The sequence below is a fragment of the Rhinoderma darwinii genome, unplaced genomic scaffold, assembly GCF_050947455.1.
Source record: "Rhinoderma darwinii isolate aRhiDar2 unplaced genomic scaffold, aRhiDar2.hap1 Scaffold_88, whole genome shotgun sequence".
NCBI classification, from domain to species: Eukaryota; Metazoa; Chordata; class Amphibia; order Anura; family Rhinodermatidae; genus Rhinoderma; species Rhinoderma darwinii.
Window position 1 is genome coordinate 5174 of NW_027464450.1, and position 12509 is coordinate 17682.

The window sequence follows — 12509 nt, forward strand, 5'->3', positions numbered from 1 at the left end:
ACATCCATGTATGGAAGAACCCCGGCAGGCATCTGCCAATAAAAAGGGTCAATTTTTGGAGGGCTTGTCAAAAGCCATTGCTTGTTGCTTTTACATCCATGTATGGAAGAACCCCGGCAGGCATCTGCCAATAAAAAGGGTAAATTTTTGGAGGGCTTGTGAAAAGCCATTGCTTGTTGCTTTTACATCCATGTATGGAAGAACCCCGGCAGGCATCTGCCAAAAAAAAGAGTAAATTTTTGGAGGGCTTGTGAAAAGCCATTGCTTGTTGCTTTTACATCCATGTATGGAAGAACCCCGGCAGGCATCTGCCAAAAAAAGCGTCAATTTTTGGAGGGCTTGTGAAAAGCCATTGCTTGTTGCTTTTACATCCATGTATGGAAGAACCCCGGCAGGCATCTGCCAAAAAAAGCGTAATTTTTTTTTAGGGCTTGTGAAAAGCCATTGCTTGTTGCTTTTACATCCATCTATGGAAGAACCCCGGCAGGCATCTGCCAAAAAAAGCGTCAATTTTTGGAGGGCTTGTGAAAAGCCATTGCTTGTTTCTTTTACATCCATGTATGGAAGAACCCCGGCAGGTATCTGCCAATAAAAAGAGTAAATTTTAGGAGGGCTTTTGAAAAGTCATTGCTTGTTGCTTTTACATCCATCTATGGAAGAACCCCGGCAGGCATCTGCCAAAAAAAGCGTACATTTTTGTAGGGCTTGTGAAAAGTCATTGCTTGTTGCTTTTACATCCATGTATGGAAGAACCCCGGCAGGCATCTGCCAAAAAAAAGGGTCAATTTTTGGAGGGCTTGTGAAAAGCCATTGCTTGTTGCTTTTACATCCATGTATGGAAGAACCCCGGCAGGCATCTGCCAATAAAAAGAGTAAATTTTTGGAGGGCTTGTGAAAAGTCATTGCTTGTTGCTTTTACATCCATGTATGGAAGAACCCCGGCAGGCATCTGCCAAAAAAAGCGTCAATTTTTTTAGGGCTTGTGAAAAGCCATTGCTTGTTGCTTTTACATCCATGTATGGAAGAACCCCGGCAGGCATCTGCCAAAAAAAAGGGTACATTTTTGAAGGGCTTGTGAAAAGCCATTGCTTGTTGCTTTTACATCCATGTATGGAAGAACCCCGGCAGGCATCTGCCAAAAAAAAAGGGTAAATTTTTGGAGGGCTTGTGAAAAGCCATTGCTTGTTGCTTTTACATCCATGTATGGAAGAACCCCGGCAGGCATCTGCCAATAAAAAGGGTCAATTTTTGGAGGGCTTGTCAAAAGCCATTGCTTGTTGCTTTTACATCCATGTATGGAAGAACCCCGGCAGGCATCTGCCAATAAAAAGGGTAAATTTTTGGAGGGCTTGTCAAAAGCCATTGCTTGTTGCTTTTACATCCATGTATGGAAGAACCCCGGCAGGCATCTGCCAATAAAAAGGGTAAATTTTTGGAGGGCTTGTGAAAAGCCATTGCTTGTTGCTTTTACATCCATGTATGGAAGAACCCCGGCAGGTATCTGCCAATAAAAAGAGTAAATTTTAGGAGGGCTTTTGAAAAGTCATTGCTTGTTGCTTTTACATCCATCTATGGAAGAACCCCGGCAGGCATCTGCCAAAAAAAGCGTACATTTTTGTAGGGCTTGTGAAAAGTCATTGCTTGTTGCTTTTACATCCATGTATGGAAGAACCCCGGCAGGCATCTGCCAAAAAAAAGGGTCAATTTTTGGAGGGCTTGTGAAAAGCCATTGCTTCTTGCTTTTACATCAATGTATGGAAGAACCCCGGCAGGCATCTGCCAATAAAAAGAGTAAATTTTTGGAGGGCTTGTGAAAAGCCATTGCTTGTTGCTTTTACATCCATGTATGGAAGAACCCCGGCAGGCAACTGCCAATAAAAAGAGTACATTTTTGGAGGGCTTGTGAAAAGTCATTGCTTGTTGCTTTTACATCCATGTATGGAAGAACCCTGGCAGGCATCTGCCAAAAAAAGCGTCAATTTTTTTAGGGCTTGTGAAAAGCCATTGCTTGTTGCTTTTACATCCATGTATGGAAGAACCCCGGCAGGCATCTGCCAATAAAAAGGGTCAATTTTTGGAGGGCTTGTGAAAAGCCATTGCTTGTTGCTTTTACATCCATGTATGGAAGAACCCCGGCAGGCATCTGCCAAAAAAAAGGGTACATTTTTGAAGGGCTTGTGAAAAGCCATTGCTTGTTGCTTTTACATCCATGTATGGAAGAACCCCGGCAGGCATCTGCCAAAAAAATCGTCAATTTTTGGAGGGCTTGTGAAAAGCCATTGTTTGTTGCTTTTACATCCATGTATGGAAGAACCCCGGCAGGCATCTGCCAAAAAAAAGGGTCAATTTTTGGAGGGCTTGTGAAAAGCCATTGCTTGTTGCTTTTACATCCATGTATGGAAGAACCCCGGCAGGCATCTGCCAATAAAAAGGGTCAATTTTTGGAGGGCTTGTCAAAAGCCATTGCTTGTTGCTTTTACATCCATGTATGGAAGAACCCCGGCAGGCATCTGCCAATAAAAAGGGTAAATTTTTGGAGGGCTTGTGAAAAGCCATTGCTTGTTGCTTTTACATCCATGTATGGAAGAACCCCGGCAGGCATCTGCCAATAAAAAGAGTAAATTTTTGGAGGGCTTGTGAAAAGTCATTGCTTGTTGCTTTTACATCCATGTATGGAAGAACCCCGGCAGGCATCTGCCAAAAAAAGCGTCAATTTTTTTAGGGCTTGTGAAAAGCCATTGCTTGTTGCTTTTACATCCATGTATGGAAGAACCCCGGCAGGCATCTGCCAAAAAAAAGGGTACATTTTTGAAGGGCTTGTGAAAAGCCATTGCTTGTTGCTTTTACATCCATGTATGGAAGAACCCCGGCAGGCATCTGCCAAAAAAAAGGGTCAATTTTTGGAGGGCTTGTGAAAAGCCATTGCTTGTTGCTTTTACATCCATGTATGGAAGAACCCCGGCAGGCATCTGCCAATAAAAAGGGTCAATTTTTGGAGGGCTTGTCAAAAGCCATTGCTTGTTGCTTTTACATCCATGTATGGAAGAACCCCGGCAGGCATCTGCCAATAAAAAGGGTAAATTTTTGGAGGGCTTGTGAAAAGCCATTGCTTGTTGCTTTTACATCCATGTATGGAAGAACCCCGGCAGGCATCTGCCAAAAAAAAGAGTAAATTTTTGGAGGGCTTGTGAAAAGCCATTGCTTGTTGCTTTTACATCCATGTATGGAAGAACCCCGGCAGGCATCTGCCAAAAAAAGCGTCAATTTTTGGAGGGCTTGTGAAAAGCCATTGCTTGTTGCTTTTACATCCATGTATGGAAGAACCCCGGCAGGCATCTGCCAATAAAAAGGGTCAATTTTTGGAGGGCTTGTGAAAAGCCATTGCTTGTTGCTTTTACATCCATGTATGGAAGAACCCCGGCAGGCATCTGCCAAAAAAAAGGGGAAATTTTTGAAGGGCTTGTGAAAAGCCATTGCTTGTTGCTTTTACATCCATGTATGGAAGAACCCCGGCAGGCATCTGCCAAAAAAATCGTCAATTTTTGGAGGGCTTGTGAAAAGCCATTGTTTGTTGCTTTTACATCCATGTATGGAAGAACCCCGGCAGGCATCTGCCAAAAAAAAGGGTCAATTTTTGGAGGGCTTGTGAAAAGCCATTGCTTGTTGCTTTTACATCCATGTATGGAAGAACCCCGGCAGGCATCTGCCAATAAAAAGGGTCAATTTTTGGAGGGCTTGTGAAAAGCCATTGCTTGTTGCTTTTACATCCATGTATGGAAGAACCCCGGCAGGCATCTGCCAAAAAAAAGGGGAAATTTTTGAAGGGCTTGTGAAAAGCCATTGCTTGTTGCTTTTACATCCATGTATGGAAGAACCCCGGCAGGCATCTGCCAAAAAAATCGTCAATTTTTGGAGGGCTTGTGAAAAGCCATTGTTTGTTGCTTTTACATCCATGTATGGAAGAACCCCGGCAGGCATCTGCCAAAAAAAAGGGTAAATTTTTGGAGGGCTTGTGAAAAGCCATTGCTTGTTGCTTTTACATCCATGTATGGAAGAACCCCGGCAGGCATCTGCCAATAAAAAGGGTCAATTTTTGGAGGGCTTGTCAAAAGCCATTGCTTGTTGCTTTTACATCCATGTATGGAAGAACCCCGGCAGGCATCTGCCAATAAAAAGGGTCAATTTTTGGAGGGCTTGTGAAAAGCCATTGCTTGTTGCTTTTACATCCATGTATGGAAGAACCCCGGCAGGCATCTGCCAATAAAAAGAGTAAATTTTTGGAGGGCTTGTGAAAAGTCATTGCTTGTTGCTTTTACATCCATGTATGGAAGAACCCCGGCAGGCATCTGCCAAAAAAAGCGTCAATTTTTTTAGGGCTTGTGAAAAGCCATTGCTTGTTGCTTTTACATCCATGTATGGAAGAACCCCGGCAGGCATCTGCCAATAAAAAGGGTCAATTTTTGGAGGGCTTGTGAAAAGCCATTGCTTGTTGCTTTTACATCCATGTATGGAAGAACCCCGGCAGGCATCTGCGAAAAAAAAGGGGAAATTTTTGAAGGGCTTGTGAAAAGCCATTGCTTGTTGCTTTTACATCCATGTATGGAAGAACCCCGGCAGGCATCTGCCAAAAAAATCGTCAATTTTTGGAGGGCTTGTGAAAAGCCATTGTTTGTTGCTTTTACATCCATGTATGGAAGAACCCCGGCAGGCATCTGCCAAAAAAAAGGGTAAATTTTTGGAGGGCTTGTGAAAAGCCATTGCTTGTTGCTTTTACATCCATGTATGGAAGAACCCCGGCAGGCATCTGCCAATAAAAAGGGTCAATTTTTGGAGGGCTTGTCAAAAGCCATTGCTTGTTGCTTTTACATCCATGTATGGAAGAACCCCGGCAGGCATCTGCCAATAAAAAGGGTCAATTTTTGGAGGGCTTGTGAAAAGCCATTGCTTGTTGCTTTTACATCCATGTATGGAAGAACCCCGGCAGGCATCTGCCAATAAAAAGAGTAAATTTTTGGAGGGCTTGTGAAAAGTCATTGCTTGTTGCTTTTACATCCATGTATGGAAGAACCCCGGCAGGCATCTGCCAAAAAAAGCGTCAATTTTTTTAGGGCTTGTGAAAAGCCATTGCTTGTTGCTTTTACATCCAAGTATGGAAGAACCCCGGCAGGCATCTGCCAAAAAAAAGGGTACATTTTTGAAGGGCTTGTGAAAAGCCATTGCTTGTTGCTTTTACATCCATGTATGGAAGAACCCCGGCAGGCATCTGCCAATAAAAAGGGTCAATTTTTGGAGGGCTTGTCAAAAGCCATTGCTTGTTGCTTTTACATCCATGTATGGAAGAACCCCGGCAGGCATCTGCCAATAAAAAGGGTAAATTTTTGGAGGGCTTGTGAAAAGCCATTGCTTGTTGCTTTTACATCCATGTATGGAAGAACCCCGGCAGGCATCTGCCAAAAAAAAGAGTAAATTTTTGGAGGGCTTGTGAAAAGCCATTGCTTGTTGCTTTTACATCCATGTATGGAAGAACCCCGGCAGGCATCTGCCAAAAAAAGCGTCAATTTTTGGAGGGCTTGTGAAAAGCCATTGCTTGTTGCTTTTACATCCATGTATGGAAGAACCCCGGCAGGCATCTGCCAAAAAAAGAGTAATTTTTTTTTAGGGCTTGTGAAAAGCCATTGCTTGTTGCTTTTACATCCATCTATGGAAGAACCCCGGCAGGCATCTGCCAAAAAAAGCGTCAATTTTTGGAGGGCTTGTGAAAAGCCATTGCTTGTTTCTTTTACATCCATGTATGGAAGAACCCCGGCAGGTATCTGCCAATAAAAAGAGTAAATTTTAGGAGGGCTTTTGAAAAGTCATTGCTTGTTGCTTTTACATCCATCTATGGAAGAACCCCGGCAGGCATCTGCCAAAAAAAGCGTACATTTTTGTAGGGCTTGTGAAAAGTCATTGCTTGTTGCTTTTACATCCATGTATGGAAGAACCCCGGCAGGCATCTGCCAAAAAAAAGGGTCAATTTTTGGAGGGCTTGTGAAAAGCCATTGCTTCTTGCTTTTACATCAATGTATGGAAGAACCCCGGCAGGCATCTGCCAATAAAAAGAGTAAATTTTTGGAGGGCTTGTGAAAAGCCATTGCTTGTTGCTTTTACATCCATGTATGGAAGAACCCCGGCAGGCAACTGCCAATAAAAAGAGTACATTTTTGGAGGGCTTGTGAAAAGTCATTGCTTGTTGCTTTTACATCCATGTATGGAAGAACCCTGGCAGGCATCTGCCAAAAAAAGCGTCAATTTTTTTAGGGCTTGTGAAAAGCCATTGCTTGTTGCTTTTACATCCATGTATGGAAGAACCCCGGCAGGCATCTGCCAATAAAAAGGGTCAATTTTTGGAGGGCTTGTGAAAAGCCATTGCTTGTTGCTTTTACATCCATGTATGGAAGAACCCCGGCAGGCATCTGCCAAAAAAAAGGGTAAATTTTTGAAGGGCTTGTGAAAAGCCATTGCTTGTTGCTTTTACATCCATGTATGGAAGAACCCCGGCAGGCATCTGCCAAAAAAATCGTCAATTTTTGGAGGGCTTGTGAAAAGCCATTGTTTGTTGCTTTTACATCCATGTATGGAAGAACCCCGGCAGGCATCTGCCAAAAAAAAGGGTCAATTTTTGGAGGGCTTGTGAAAAGCCATTGCTTGTTGCTTTTACATCCATGTATGGAAGAACCCCGGCAGGCATCTGCCAATAAAAAGGGTCAATTTTTGGAGGGCTTGTCAAAAGCCATTGCTTGTTGCTTTTACATCCATGTATGGAAGAACCCCGGCAGGCATCTGCCAATAAAAAGGGTCAATTTTTGGAGGGCTTGTGAAAAGCCATTGCTTGTTGCTTTTACATCCATGTATGGAAGAACCCCGGCAGGCATCTGCCAATAAAAAGAGTAAATTTTTGGAGGGCTTGTGAAAAGTCATTGCTTGTTGCTTTTACATCCATGTATGGAAGAACCCCGGCAGGCATCTGCCAAAAAAAGCGTCAATTTTTTTAGGGCTTGTGAAAAGCCATTGCTTGTTGCTTTTACATCCATGTATGGAAGAACCCCGGCAGGCATCTGCCAAAAAAAAGGGTACATTTTTGGAGGGCTTGTGAAAAGCCATTGCTTGTTGCTTTTACATCCATGTATGGAAGAACCCCGGCAGGCATCTGCCAATAAAAAGGGTCAATTTTTGGAGGGCTTGTCAAAAGCCATTGCTTGTTGCTTTTACATCCATGTATGGAAGAACCCCGGCAGGCATCTGCCAATAAAAAGAGTAAATTTTTGGAGGGCTTGTGAAAAGTCATTGCTTGTTGCTTTTACATCCATGTATGGAAGAACCCCGGCAGGCATCTGCCAAAAAAAGCGTCAATTTTTTTAGGGCTTGTGAAAAGCCATTGCTTGTTGCTTTTACATCCATGTATGGAAGAACCCCGGCAGGCATCTGCCAAAAAAAAGGGTCAATTTTTGGAGGGCTTGTGAAAAGCCATTGCTTGTTGCTTTTACATCCATGTATGGAAGAACCCCGGCAGGCATCTGCCAATAAAAAGGGTCAATTTTTGGAGGGCTTGTCAAAAGCCATTGCTTGTTGCTTTTACATCCATGTATGGAAGAACCCCGGCAGGCATCTGCCAATAAAAAGGGTAAATTTTTGGAGGGCTTGTGAAAAGCCATTGCTTGTTGCTTTTACATCCATGTATGGAAGAACCCCGGCAGGCATCTGCCAAAAAAAAGAGTAAATTTTTGGAGGGCTTGTGAAAAGCCATTGCTTGTTGCTTTTACATCCATGTATGGAAGAACCCCGGCAGGCATCTGCCAAAAAAAGCGTCAATTTTTGGAGGGCTTGTGAAAAGCCATTGCTTGTTGCTTTTACATCCATGTATGGAAGAACCCCGGCAGGCATCTGCCAAAAAAAGCGTAATTTTTTTTTAGGGCTTGTGAAAAGCCATTGCTTGTTGCTTTTACATCCATCTATGGAAGAACCCCGGCAGGCATCTGCCAAAAAAAGCGTCAATTTTTGGAGGGCTTGTGAAAAGCCATTGCTTGTTTCTTTTACATCCATGTATGGAAGAACCCCGGCAGGTATCTGCCAATAAAAAGAGTAAATTTTTGGAGGGCTTGTGAAAAGTCATTGCTTGTTGCTTTTACATCCATCTATGGAAGAACCCCGGCAGGCATCTGCCAAAAAAAAGGGTCAATTTTTGGAGGGCTTGTGAAAAGCCATTGCTTGTTGCTTTTACATCCATGTATGGAAGAACCCCGGCAGGCATCTGCCAATAAAAAGGGTCAATTTTTGGAGGGCTTGTCAAAAGCCATTGCTTGTTGCTTTTACATCCATGTATGGAAGAACCCCGGCAGGCATCTGCCAATAAAAAGGGTAAATTTTTGGAGGGCTTGTGAAAAGCCATTGCTTGTTGCTTTTACATCCATGTATGGAAGAACCCCGGCAGGCATCTGCCAATAAAAAGAGTAAATTTTTGGAGGGCTTGTGAAAAGTCATTGCTTGTTGCTTTTACATCCATGTATGGAAGAACCCCGGCAGGCATCTGCCAAAAAAAGCGTCAATTTTTTTAGGGCTTGTGAAAAGCCATTGCTTGTTGCTTTTACATCCATGTATGGAAGAACCCCGGCAGGCATCTGCCAAAAAAAAGGGTACATTTTTGAAGGGCTTGTGAAAAGCCATTGCTTGTTGCTTTTACATCCATGTATGGAAGAACCCCGGCAGGCATCTGCCAAAAAAAAGGGTCAATTTTTGGAGGGCTTGTGAAAAGCCATTGCTTGTTGCTTTTACATCCATGTATGGAAGAACCCCGGCAGGCATCTGCCAATAAAAAGGGTCAATTTTTGGAGGGCTTGTCAAAAGCCATTGCTTGTTGCTTTTACATCCATGTATGGAAGAACCCCGGCAGGCATCTGCCAATAAAAAGGGTAAATTTTTGGAGGGCTTGTGAAAAGCCATTGCTTGTTGCTTTTACATCCATGTATGGAAGAACCCCGGCAGGCATCTGCCAAAAAAAAGGGTCAATTTTTGGAGGGCTTGTGAAAAGCCATTGCTTGTTGCTTTTACATCCATGTATGGAAGAACCCCGGCAGGCATCTGCCAAAAAAAGCGTCAATTTTTGGAGGGCTTGTGAAAAGCCATTGCTTGTTGCTTTTACATCCATGTATGGAAGAACCCCGGCAGGCATCTGCCTATAAAAAGGGTCAATTTTTGGAGGGCTTGTGAAAAGCCATTGCTTGTTGCTTTTACATCCATGTATGGAAGAACCCCGGCAGGCATCTGCCAAAAAAAAGGGGAAATTTTTGAAGGGCTTGTGAAAAGCCATTGCTTGTTGCTTTTACATCCATGTATGGAAGAACCCCGGCAGGCATCTGCCAAAAAAATCGTCAATTTTTGGAGGGCTTGTGAAAAGCCATTGTTTGTTGCTTTTACATCCATGTATGGAAGAACCCCGGCAGGCATCTGCCAAAAAAAAGGGTCAATTTTTGGAGGGCTTGTGAAAAGCCATTGCTTGTTGCTTTTACATCCATGTATGGAAGAACCCCGGCAGGCATCTGCCAATAAAAAGGGTCAATTTTTGGAGGGCTTGTGAAAAGCCATTGCTTGTTGCTTTTACATCCATGTATGGAAGAACCCCGGCAGGCATCTGCCAAAAAAAAGGGGAAATTTTTGAAGGGCTTGTGAAAAGCCATTGCTTGTTGCTTTTACATCCATGTATGGAAGAACCCCGGCAGGCATCTGCCAAAAAAATCGTCAATTTTTGGAGGGCTTGTGAAAAGCCATTGTTTGTTGCTTTTACATCCATGTATGGAAGAACCCCGGCAGGCATCTGCCAAAAAAAAGGGTCAATTTTTGGAGGGCTTGTGAAAAGCCATTGCTTGTTGCTTTTACATCCATGTATGGAAGAACCCCGGCAGGCATCTGCCAATAAAAAGGGTCAATTTTTGGAGGGCTTGTCAAAAGCCATTGCTTGTTGCTTTTACATCCATGTATGGAAGAACCCCGGCAGGCATCTGCCAATAAAAAGGGTCAATTTTTGGAGGGCTTGTGAAAAGCCATTGCTTGTTGCTTTTACATCCATGTATGGAAGAACCCCGGCAGGCATCTGCCAATAAAAAGGGTCAATTTTTGGAGGGCTTGTCAAAAGCCATTGCTTGTTGCTTTTACATCCATGTATGGAAGAACCCCGGCAGGCATCTGCCAATAAAAAGGGTAAATTTTTGGAGGGCTTGTGTAAAGCCATTGCTTGTTGCTTTTACATCCATGTATGGAAGAACCCCGGCAGGCATCTGCCAAAAAAAAGAGTAAATTTTTGGAGGGCTTGTGAAAAGCCATTGCTTGTTGCTTTTACATCCATGTATGGAAGAACCCCGGCAGGCATCTGCCAAAAAAAGCGTCAATTTTTGGAGGGCTTGTGAAAAGCCATTGCTTGTTGCTTTTACATCCATGTATGGAAGAACCCCGGCAGGCATCTGCCAAAAAAAGCGTAATTTTTTTTTAGGGCTTGTGAAAAGCCATTGCTTGTTGCTTTTACATCCATCTATGGAAGAACCCCGGCAGGCATCTGCCAAAAAAAGCGTCAATTTTTGGAGGGCTTGTGAAAAGCCATTGCTTGTTTCTTTTACATCCATGTATGGAAGAACCCCGGCAGGTATCTGCCAATAAAAAGAGTAAATTTTAGGAGGGCTTTTGAAAAGTCATTGCTTGTTGCTTTTACATCCATCTATGGAAGAACCCCGGCAGGCATCTGCCAAAAAAAGCGTACATTTTTGTAGGGCTTGTGAAAAGTCATTGCTTGTTGCTTTTACATCCATGTATGGAAGAACCCCGGCAGGCATCTGCCAAAAAAAAGGGTCAATTTTTGGAGGGCTTGTGAAAAGCCATTGCTTCTTGCTTTTACATCAATGTATGGAAGAACCCCGGCAGGCATCTGCCAATAAAAAGAGTAAATTTATGGAGGGCTTGTGAAAAGCCATTGCTTGTTGCTTTTACATCCATGTATGGAAGAACCCCGGCAGGCAACTGCCAATAAAAAGAGTACATTTTTGGAGGGCTTGTGAAAAGTCATTGCTTGTTGCTTTTACATCCATGTATGGAAGAACCCTGGCAGGCATCTGCCAAAAAAAGCGTCAATTTTTTTAGGGCTTGTGAAAAGCCATTGCTTGTTGCTTTTACATCCATGTATGGAAGAACCCCGGCAGGCATCTGCCAATAAAAAGGGTCAATTTTTGGAGGGCTTGTGAAAAGCCATTGCTTGTTGCTTTTACATCCATGTATGGAAGAACCCCGGCAGGCATCTGCCAAAAAAAAGGGTAAATTTTTGAAGGGCTTGTGAAAAGCCATTGCTTGTTGCTTTTACATCCATGTATGGAAGAACCCCGGCAGGCATCTGCCAAAAAAATCGTCAATTTTTGGAGGGCTTGTGAAAAGCCATTGTTTGTTGCTTTTACATCCATGTATGGAAGAACCCCGGCAGGCATCTGCCAAAAAAAAGGGTCAATTTTTGGAGGGCTTGTGAAAAGCCATTGCTTGTTGCTTTTACATCCATGTATGGAAGAACCCCGGCAGGCATCTGCCAATAAAAAGGGTCAATTTTTGGAGGGCTTGTCAAAAGCCATTGCTTGTTGCTTTTACATCCATGTATGGAAGAACCCCGGCAGGCATCTGCCAATAAAAAGGGTCAATTTTTGGAGGGCTTGTGAAAAGCCATTGCTTGTTGCTTTTACATCCATGTATGGAAGAACCCCGGCAGGCATCTGCCAATAAAAAGAGTAAATTTTTGGAGGGCTTGTGAAAAGTCATTGCTTGTTGCTTTTACATCCATGTATGGAAGAACCCCGGCAGGCATCTGCCAAAAAAAGCGTCAATTTTTTTAGGGCTTGTGAAAAGCCATTGCTTGTTGCTTTTACATCCATGTATGGAAGAACCCCGGCAGGCATCTGCCAAAAAAAAGGGTACATTTTTGGAGGGCTTGTGAAAAGCCATTGCTTGTTGCTTTTACATCCATGTATGGAAGAACCCCGGCAGGCATCTGCCAATAAAAAGGGTCAATTTTTGGAGGGCTTGTCAAAAGCCATTGCTTGTTGCTTTTACATCCATGTATGGAAGAACCCCGGCAGGCATCTGCCAATAAAAAGAGTAAATTTTTGGAGGGCTTGTGAAAAGTCATTGCTTGTTGCTTTTACATCCATGTATGGAAGAACCCCGGCAGGCATCTGCCAAAAAAAGCGTCAATTTTTTTAGGGCTTGTGAAAAGCCATTGCTTGTTGCTTTTACATCCATGTATGGAAGAACCCCGGCAGGCATCTGCCAAAAAAAAGGGTCAATTTTTGGAGGGCTTGTGAAAAGCCATTGCTTGTTGCTTTTACATCCATGTATGGAAGAACCCCGGCAGGCATCTGCCAATAAAAAGGGTCAATTTTTGGAGGGCTTGTCAAAAGCCATTGCTTGTTGCTTTTACATCCATGTATGGAAGAACCCCGGCAGGC